The sequence below is a fragment of the Ricinus communis genome, chromosome 1 (genome assembly GCF_019578655.1).
Source record: "Ricinus communis isolate WT05 ecotype wild-type chromosome 1, ASM1957865v1, whole genome shotgun sequence".
Lineage (NCBI taxonomy): Eukaryota > Viridiplantae > Streptophyta > Magnoliopsida > Malpighiales > Euphorbiaceae > Ricinus > Ricinus communis.
Genome location: NC_063256.1, coordinates 19,704,554 through 19,716,026, shown reverse-complemented (window position 1 = coordinate 19,716,026; position 11,473 = coordinate 19,704,554). Strand labels below are relative to the sequence as shown.

The 11,473-nt window shown below is 30.5% G+C and overlaps 1 long non-coding RNA gene and 1 pseudogene across 1 annotated transcript; both read left to right on the top strand.

Annotated features, from left to right (window-relative positions):
* The first annotated feature begins 1,506 nt into the window (after positions 1–1,506).
* On the top strand, positions 1,507–4,641 carry LOC112535116 (annotated as a pseudogene).
* Positions 4,642–7,257: 2,616 nt separating this feature from the next.
* Positions 7,258–8,728, top strand: LOC107261379. The gene is made up of 3 exons (XR_001535320.3): positions 7,258–7,436; positions 8,165–8,232; positions 8,529–8,728. It is a non-coding gene; the product is annotated as an uncharacterized LOC107261379 (long non-coding RNA).
* Positions 8,729–11,473: the final 2,745 nt, after the last annotated feature.

Below are 11,473 nucleotides of genomic sequence, written 5' to 3'. Positions count from 1 at the left end.
TTGAAGTCAAAATCCATACATTAATCTATGGAGTTCCCTTATATGGATTATGGAAGATATTTAGATGACATAAATAGGGTTATTATACAATTTAAAATATATGTAATTTTTTTACTATTTAAATGTAAAACACTTTGAATTTTGTCAAAAAATATATAAAGCATTTAAAATATGCATTATTCATCTTACAGTTAAATATAATATGTGAAAGCAACTAATAGTTTTCTAAAGTTTATTACTTTAAAATTTTGATACCAAGAGTATGTTTGATCGGTGTTAAAGAAAATTAACAATTAAAGGCTGACACTTTTTTTATTCTATTTTGATATGTACTTTTATTAAAGGTTTAATTGTTAAAGACTGATACTTAACCTTATTTATTTTTGTATATTCACCCCTTGTCCCTATAATCAACCTGTGCAATATTTTTAAGAAACAAATCTTAGTGTGAATAACCTTTAACCAATTACTACACAAATCTCCTCTCACAGTGAAGGAATATATCCAGTCTGTTGCATTGTCTCAATATTCTTTAACAGCTACCACTCAAGAGCAATATGTTACTCTGGAAATTCCTGAGTCTTTTATCCATCAATAGAAGAGACAAGGATATACTCATCTCCACCTCGGAGCCATCAGATTGGTGTTATCTTACCATGGCAGAATAGGTTTACCTGTCACTGCTCGGATGTCACTCTTGGACACCAGATATCTACTGTCATAGGAACAATTGTCACAACCCTCAATACGGGAAGTGTAGTACTCATTTTCTTCCCTAATTATGCAGGATTCTCAGCCCCTAGACGATGATAATGGTCCATAGTAACCAACCTTTTTTGCTGTCAATGAAGACAATACAATACCCAATCTCTCTCCTCCATAATTCATGAAATAATTGAGAAAAAGGTGTAGGAAGATAAAATTCCTATCTTATCTTTTCTGCCCTAATATGTGTATTATTTTTTCCGTCCTTTTGTGCATGTGATATATTAAAGGGTTAGTTATTAAAGGGGTAAATGCTTAATCTTTTTTATAGTTTACTCCCTCCATCCAACTATTTTAAATTTACATAAAGATTAAAAAATTTAGTTTTCCTTTTCAGTTAATATTATTATTTTTAATAATTTTTTTATTGAAATATCTTAGTAGACTTTTTAATATATTACACGATAATATACACATTGGTAGACTTTCCAACTCATTTATAATTTTTAAAATTTAAATAAAAAAATTTATATTAGAATTCAAAAAAATATATAATAATTTTTAATATTAAAATTAGAAAATAGAAATTAATTATAGATGGTGATATTTATATCAATAAATGAAGGATTAAGATTGTTCCTCTTGTGTAACCTTGCAAACGTTATAGAATGTTCCAAATACCTCTCCAAGATTGTTGTGGAAGCAAGTAAAAAAGCCCACTTAAGGTCCTCGGAAATAAAGTTGTGGATAAATAAATTTGGTGGAATATTATAGAAGTTTTCATGGATGACTTTTCCATTCATGGAAATTCAATTTGAAGAATGTTTGAAGCATTTGGAGAGAATGTTGGTGAGATATAAGGAGATTAACCTGGTGCTGAATTGGGAGAAATATCATTTTATGGTACAGGAAGGCATTGTGCTGTGGCACAAAATCTCTAGTAAAGGAATTGAGGTAGATAGAGCCAAGATTGAGACTATTGAGAAACTACCACCTCTCTCATTTGTCAAAGCTATTAGAAGCTTTTTTGGGCATGTAGATTTTTACCGTAGGTTCATTAAAGACTTCTCTAAAATAGCTAGACCTCTTACTAGGCTCTTGGAGAAGAATATTGTATTTATATTTGATGAGAAATGTATGGTAGCCTTCAACTCCTTAAAGGCCAAACTAGTTAATGCTCCAATTATGGTAGCGACATATTGGAGTCTTCTCTTTGAGCTAATATGTGATGCGAGTGACATCGCAGTTGGAGCCATCTTTAGTCAAAGAAGAGAAAGGCACTTTCAGCCCATATATTATGCAAATAGAACGATAACTAACACGCAAGCAAACTACACCTGAAAAAGAATTACTTGCGGATATTTTTACTTTTCACAAATTTCAATCATATTTGATTTTGTCAAAAATAAAATTATACACTGACCATTTAGCTTTGAGGTATTTATTTTCTAAAATATATGTGAAACTAAGATTAATAAGATGAGTTTTACTATTGCAGGAAGATTATTTGGAGATTCAACAGAAAAAAGATGGAGAGAATTTGGCAGCCGACCACTTAATGCCTTATTTTATCTAATCATAATAAATAAAGTTGCATGTTAATTGCAGAGTGACATCAAATTTTGTCTAATTGCTCATATAAAACTAATTACAGAGTCACATCATTAATATACATAAATGTCAATATTTATAATTAATTTTTATTTACTTTGAAATTATAAATTATTATATAAAATTTTTGAGTTTCAATAACAAATATTTTTATTTAAATCACAATTACTATAAATAAATCGATAAATCCACCACTATTTAAAATACTGTGCATTGCATTAAAGATCTATTACGGTCTTTTTAAGTAAGATAATGGTTAAAAATATTAGTATTTATTGAAAGAAAAATGAGTCCAACGAAATTTTCAAGAATCCCTCTTGCTGTCTTGCGTACTGTATAGTTCCTTCTCTTGTTCCTTTCATTGTATTCTTTTCTATATTCCTTTCTTTCAGACGAAGGTGAAAAGAGAAAAGAGCTTGAGATGGAGATGGACAGTGGAATTGGCTACAGATTTTACCCATCCCATGTAGAGTTGGTGGACCATTAGTTGAAGCAGAAAATGCTTGGCAATGATGATCAGGTGTGGCAAATTCCTGAAGTTAATAATGTCTTGAACTATGAACCTTGGGAGCTACCTCGTAAGCATTAACAATCTGTTGCTTTCTCTCAATACGTAATTTTGTTCTTCTTTATATGAAACCTGAGTAACAAATTCACTGCTGCATCAAGATGCAGAGCTATCAGTGATGTCAAATGACTCTGATGATCAAGTGTGGTATTTCTTTTGCACTCCAAACTACAAATACCCAAATAGCAAGCGAGTCAACAGGATGACTAATGCTGGACAATGGAAAATTACCGGCAAGGGTCGCAAAATCTAAAAGACATTGGTTTTCTATGAGGGTCGTTCTAAAGGTGTTAGGACCAACTGGGTCATGCATGAGTACAGTCCCACTTTCCACTTCCCGACCCAGGTATTATCAAGCCATTGCACCGGGGGAATGACAGTTGAGCTTGTATTTTTGGAAATCCGATTCTATCTAACTCTCTGATAAGACAAATACTTATATATTTAAAATGAAGTTAAAATTAAATTTTAATATTTGATTCAGATTCGAATTTGAATCTTCGGATATCCATTATCTAAACCCGATTATTTAAACGATATGGGTATAAGATATCAGAATATCCATTTAAATAACATATATATATATATATATATATATATATATATATATATATATCCATATTATGTGTATGAAATAAAATAAAAAAAAAATTAAAATTTTAAATTTTTATTTAAAACATGGTTTAGAATTTGAAGTTTATAATTTTTATTAATTTTACTAATATATTTTGGAATTAATTATTATAAATTGGTTTGTAATAAATTGATTTGTAAATGGATATTCTTTTAATTATTAGAATATTTATGTAATTTAGTGTTTAACGCGCAGGGTACTTGTATTGTATTATTTGGTCTACGTACCGGAACTGATAACATTCGAGATTATGCAGGATTATACACGAAAGATCCTTTTTTGGCTCTCTCTTTAGCCCTATGTCTCTTATCCCTAGGAGGTCTTCCTCCACTAGCAGGTTTTTTCGGAAAACTCCATTTATTCCGGTGTGGATGGCGTGTGCCTATATTTCTTGGTTTTAATAGGACTCCTTACGAGCGTTGTTTCTATCTACTATTATCTAAAAATAATCAAATTATTAATGACTGGACGAAACCAAGAAATAACCCCTCACGTGCGAAATTATAGATTGCCCATTTGAATATTCATAAAATTTATTTAAGAATTATAAATATTAAATGAGTTTTTATCGGGTTCAACTAGTATATAGATATTATTATTTAGATTTGAGATGGATTCAGATAATAAAAAAAAAAATTTAAATGAGTTTGAAACAAATTCAAATATATATATTTTAAACAGATTCGGATAACCGGCAACGTTACTGCATCACTACTTTCAACCGTATATTACTGACCTTGCTTCGTTCTGTCTTTCTCTTGGTCGACTCGTGCAGAGGGATTTTGTTATTTGCAAAATCAAGAAAAGGTTAGATGCTGATGATGTGCCAACATTTGAAGAAGGTGAATCAAGTACAGTGATAGTTGCTGATACTAGGAGCCAAAGTTGGAACAACTGCAGATCAACCTCTGAAGGACAGGTTACTTCCCCAGCGACTTTTGGTTCTGAAACTTATACAACAGAGGTAAGGATCAGTATGTCTTCATATAAGAAGCATATATATGTATATACCTGTACTCATCATTGTAATATCTGTACTTTTCTTTTTCTACAGGAAGAAACTCAAATGCAAGCATATGTACAATCCTTGGATTACAATCTCCATTACGCATTTCAATGGTGAAAACAATCATTATCATTAATGAGGTTACATGTATTAATAGTTTAGTTTCTTTGAAGAAATTTCTTGAGAAGTATTTTAAAGATATTTCTTGATATTTATGTTCAAATTGTTGTTATATGTGTATAGAAGTTAGTGCTAATTGTATATAAAAGTTAGTAATACGTAAGGTGTTAAATACATAAATGGCCATTGAATTTGTCCAACAATTCCCTTCCTAACTCAACTTTAATTCTAAGTGTTAAATACTATTTACTCTTTAAGTTTGATCTAATATACAAGTCAGTCATTGGAATTTATTTATTTATTATATCAAAATCTGTTTGAGTTTTAATAAAACTAACTACTACTCTTATGTGTTAATTGAAAGACTAAACTTGTAATTTAATATTACAATATATGATCCTTAAATTTATTATCAAGTATCAAATTCGTTCAAAAATTAATTTTATTATTAAATTAGAATAAAATCTTATTTTTAGTACAAATTAGTTTTAGTAGCTAATTGAAATAATAAATTTAATATTCTTTTACTTATTTATATTTATATTTTTTTAGCATAATTTAATCTTACAAAATTTAAACGAAATGAAAATACTTATTTTTTGTTTAATATTATTAAATTACTATGTAGTTTAATTTTAAATTTATAAATAAAATAAATAGTTAAAATTTATTATTTTTATTAGACATTGAAATTAAACTATATTAAAAGTAAAAAATTTACTCGTATTAATCTCATTTAAATGAAAATTTTACTCGTTGTAATCGCATTTGAATGAAAACTATAAATGACTTCATGAACTTGTCATGTATTTGCAATTGACCCCAAACTCAATTTTAATTTAATTTGACCTCTCAACTTTACTGGTTGTTATTTTTAAGAGAAAATACCATTTATACTGTTGCTTTTGTTTTTATACATTTTTACTTATATGAAATATTTTTAATACTATATTTTACTTTTCTTCCTTCATTTCTACGGTGTGTTTTTATATCTTTGTTGTTTCCTTTTCTTTACCTTCAACGAATAAGATGAATGTGGACTTTTTCTAACAAATAACCATTTGGTCCTTTTAACTTTCTATTCCCCTTTTTAAAATCTTTTATAAATTTCTCTTATTAATAACTCATTCCTCACAATATTTCTAGATTCTTTCTTATAATCCCAACTTTACTTACTCCTTATTTTATTATTTAATCTCACTCATCTATTATTTTTATATTTATTATTATTATTATTATTATTATTACTATTATTTTAATAGAAGTGTTACTATCAGCATCCATTTTTTGAATTCAAATATTGAGAGAATTATGAAAAATCTAATGATGAAAGTTATTGCCTTTCTCGAGCCTCGGGAGGTTGAGAATGGGCTAATCTTAGTCAGGTTGATAATAATTGAACTAAAATCACTTTTCTAGATTCAATTTGGACTCAATTGTTAAGAAAAATTAAGTTTGAGGGTAAAACAACAGTTTTTGCATGTTTAAGGACTAAAATGAAAAATTTTCTAAAACTTTTTATCCCTTAAAAGTCAATCGACTCTGCGTATAGCCGAATCAACTCCCCACAGAGCCAATCCGCTCTATACAGTTCCGATTGGCTGATTTTTTGAATATGATGTTTTATGCGTATTTTAACTTTAAAATATTTAAAAAATGACAAAAATAAGATAATAGTAATTTTTTTATGATAATTATTAGAATTTTAAAAGATCTTTATCTTTTATTTATTAGTATTAATGACCAATAAAAGAAATATTTTTCTTTTAAATTTTAAATCGATATGAGCTTATATATGGGCTTAAGGTTTCCTAAAAACCCCACTTCCATAAATATATTATTAAGTCAAGTTTCTAGGGTTAGCAATTGTTGGCAATCATTAATAGTTCTTAGCTGGAGTTATTAACTACTGTTATTAAAAGAAACCTATATTCATTTAAGTGAGGGAGTTTTTTTTTTGGTAACTAGACAATAAGTCACTAAGAAAGAGCTTAAAATTAGAAAAGTGTTTTCATTGAACCACATAAGATTTTCTCAACCCTAGAAAATACTAGATTCTCATCCGATCTTCAATCCAACCACCTCATCATCTCTAAAGACTTGCAGATCAACAATCTACAATGACAACCTGAGGGTTCCTACAAATCCAGCATCATCAACATCTTTTTCCTCCTTACTGGCTCTTTCATTTTTATTATTTTAGAAACATGATTAAGTTGATTTTATATGTTTTATATAATTTACATGATTAGATTAAGGTTATTTTATGAAATAACATGTCACAGGCTTATTTTAAATAATAATTAATATGTATTAGCATATCATTAAATATGTCATTTGCATCATAATTTTGTGTAACACCTTTCACTATATTAAGTGGTAGAAAGATATATGAGTATAGTAGAGTTTATGGGTATTTTAATTAAGTGAGGATAAAATTGTAAGGATAGTTACAAGAGTTATTTGTAGTATAAGTTTGAGCGAGGGGTTAATTGATTGATAGAATTTATAGCGAGGGCTGTATAGAAAGGAAAGTTATAAGGACAAGTGGCACATTAAAGAGAGTGATAAGTGACAATAATAATAATAATAATAATATGAAAATGCAAGTGGGAAATCTCTACCATCACCACTTCATTCCTTTTCTTCCTTTCTTCTTCTGTTCTTTTTTTCTTTCCTTTTTCTCAAACTCCATTAGCATGATTTGAAGCTTTTGATAGAGAAGATAATTAAGGTTTGGAGAAATTTTCATTGTTGATAGATTTAATTGAAGAGCAAGGAGATTAATAGAGGTGAGTTTATCTTTAACTATCTATTTGAGTGATTAAGTTAGGTTTTTGGGTAATTTGGGAAAAACTTGATTTGAACCTGTAGTACTGTAATTAGGACATGATATAGCATGAATCATGTGTATTTTATGGAAAAACATATATCATTTGATGTTTGATTACATGAATTATAGATATTTGCATGTTGCTGATTTTTGACCTGTGCAAAACAGTCTCGGTATTATGACTATAACTTGAGTTATACAAGTCCACATTTAGTGAATTTAGTGTCTATGAAAACTTTAAGATGTTATATATACGCCTACAAAATTTCATGAGAAAATCTATCCATTTGATTAGTCGTTTAAGAGACAACGTTTTACTGCTCTGCTGAAATAGAAATTAGAGCAGCTGTACTAAAATTATCATAACTTTCTTTATATAAATGATTTTGAGGTGATTCTTCTTGATATAGTTTGTAAATGATGTAAGTATGATTCTGAAAAAGATGAGATTTTTATTATTTGTATATAATTTCTAACGAAATTTTGAATTTAGTACCTGTAAGCTGCCTACAAAAACAAACATGATGTCATATTATCATTCATCTCATGCATCATATTAAATCAAGTATAGAAGATCATTTGGTGAATTGAGATATTTTTAGAGAGATTGGGGACTGATATATATATATATATATATGTATATGCGCCTTATTATTGAATTTTACTTTGTACTGAATATGTGAATAGATGTGTCCAAGGGCAAGGAAGTGGCAAGAAGAGAGGAATAGGACTACCTTGTTGTCCTATAAATTTGTGTAAGTATTTAATAGACTAAACTTCATGTATATTGAGTAGGAATTGCTATGTTTGATTATTTGACATATTCTTGGTTGATTGAGTTAGTGTTTGCTATGCTCTTGGCTTGTTGAGTGGTAATGAATAAATTGATACTTGTGAATTATGAATTGGATGAGATATTACTTGAGTTGAGACTTTGTGAATTGATTGTGATGTGTGGTGAAGTGAATTGATTGTGATGTGTTGTGAAGTGAAGTGAATTAATTATGATTTTGGGAAAGGATGACTTTTGGATAGATACGTGTGTGATCAGGAAAGCTGAGCCGGGCAGATAGCTACTCGAGTATGTGAGGTGGCGAGACTGAGCCGGGTGGATAATCTTGTCAGGTAGCCACCAAAATGTGAATTAAGTGAGGAAATGTGAGCTTAAGTCTTCTGACCCTAATTTTATGAGAATTAATGTAAAATGGAATTGTTTGTTTGGTTAAAATATTGAATTGGTTGAGTTTGAAATTATTTATGAATTAATTATATGATTTATGTGCTTAATATAAATTTGGTAATTTTTGTCTAATATACTATTGTTTACTAAATTAAATCCTTATTGAGTTGCCAGCTCATCCCTTGGCAATATTTTTTTTTCTTTCCAGATCAGGGCAGTTGTAAATAGCTTTAGCTGTGAATTGCTCCCTTTTGCATCGATTAGCATTATCAGATGGGCTAGAGGAGTTTTCTCAAGCATAGGGGTATTTTGAGTACTTGTGTGTATTTAACTTATGTATATTAAGCTTGTGATGCTACATAAATTTATAAATATATGTTTATAAAGTTAAATATATTGATATCATTAATACTAGTTTGGTAAAATTTTCATTATATTTTCTTTATAAGTTATTTTTAGGCTATATTTAATATGTGTATCAACTTAGCTTGGATTTAAAATCCTTATAATGCTATTTACAAGTTAATTACATATTTTGGTATTTATTTAAATGTTTTAAGTTTAGGCGTGACAAGTTTTGGTATCAGAGCAGGGATTAGACCGTTGGGACATAAGAATGAGTATGAGTACGCATGTATGTGTTTGTGTTATGCTATTGGAAGTGTATGTGTTTGTGATATGTGAATATAAGTTAGAATTTTTAATATGTTGTAATGTGCAAAATGCTTGTATGAATGAATTGATGGGAATAGAGGGGATTAAGATCACATCATGTAAGCATATAGTAATTATGCATAAAGCATTCATTACAGTAAAGTTTGTTAATGATATAGGCATGGATGAATACTCCACTGGCCCAATAGGTTCACATGAGTTAGTTCATGCACATCATGTTGAACAAGAACAAGTAAATGAAAATGAATAGCCACGAGGAAGAGCTGATGGGTATGCTCAGCAAATACCTGAAGAGTTAAGAAGATTAGCTCAACAGCAATAACATCCACCTCCACTGGATACACCTGCATTAGATGCAAACTTTGGGAAGTTAAGAAAGCATGCGGGAAAAGAGTTTGAAGGGACAAATGATCTGATGGTAGTAGAGGAATGGTTGAAGTCTGTTGAAGGTGTGTTTACACAATTTAAAACCCAACCGACAATACAAATGAAAATGAGGTATGCAACCTTCTTATTCCTTAAAGATGTAAGAAACTGGTGGGAGACAGTCTCGGTAGCCAGGCATAACCATTGACCATGACATGAGAAGAATTTCTAAAGGAGTTCAAAGTGAAGTATATGCCACCAATATATTAAGAGAGGAGGAGGCTTGAATTCCTTGAATTGAAGAGAAATAAGATGTTTGTTACCGACTATGAATTAGAATTTACAAGGTTATGCAGGTATACACCGGAAGAAGTGGCAACTGATGAACTAAAGAGAAATAGATTTGAGAGGGGTTTGAGATTAAAGATACCGAGAGAAGTTGGTAGTGCAACCACCTACCTTTATTGCTTTACAAGAAGCTGCAACAAGAGCAGAAGAAACATTCCTATAAAGGAATATAATGGAAGCAAAGAAAAAAAAGACAACTGGGACATTTACTCTATCTTTCTCTAAGGGTACCTCATTTACACCTAGGGGAGGATTGGGAAGTCAGCGAGGAGGTCTCAAAGGCAAGGGCAATTATCAATCTAGAGGACCAAGTAGTATGACTTCGAGTAGAAGTGAAGGGTCAGTGAACGTACAGAGTATTTCTAGGTTTTCAGGTAGAAGGCATGCATCTGTTTGTGGTACTTTTGAAAGGACCCACTCAGGAGAGTGTTAGGGACCGAGAGTGCAGACTTGTTATAGATGTGGGAAACTCGGGCATTATGCCAATGAGTGTACAGTAGACAGAGGAGCGACTAGTACCTATCATTTAGGGGGATAGAGTAGTGTCAGGGATAATGTAGTATCTACAACAAGTGGTTGTGGAAGAGGTAGGGGAGGTAGAAGTGGAGCTACAACAACATTGAAACAGAAGATTCTATAGGAGGCTCATAATTTTCCATATTCAATGCACCTAGTAATGTGGTTTCAAATTATTGTACATTTTCATACTCCCTGGGTGCATTGAATACAGAGAATTGTGAGCCTCTCAGAGAATCTTCTGTTCAATTCTGCCACATTAGGTACATATACCTTGGTTTTCATTGCCCATATTTCATCATCTCTCTCCATTATCCACTTGTCTTACCATCTTGCACCTTTTTTTGTAACTTCTTCAAGTATGCATCATTACTTTATGCTTGTTTGATCTCATCAAATATCCAGGGGCTAGTCTTCATTATAGTCAATAATACCCCATTCTTTATTGAAAAATGCAATAGTTCTTAGTAAAATTAAGGAATTCATCTCATATGAAATCATATTTGCAACTCTTTCTAGAGTCTTCCTGCTAAGTGCATCTGCCACAAAATTTGCTTTGCTTGGGTAATAATCAATGGTACAATCATAGTCCTTCAATAATTCCATCCATCTCCATTGTCTGAGGTTCAGCTCTTTTTACGTAGGTATGTATTTCAAGCTTTTATCGTCAGCGTGTGAAATGTCTCTCCATAAATGTATTGTCTCAAAGTTTTCAATGCATGTAAAATTGTAGCCAATTCTAAATCATGTGTAGGATAATTTTGTTCATGAGGTCTGAGTTGTTTAGAGGCATAAGCAATAACCCTTCCATTCTGCATCAATATATAACCCAAACCGTTAAGTGAAGCATCCGTATAAACTACATATTCCCCTTATTGTATAGGTAATGTAAATACGAGTGCTGTAATCAA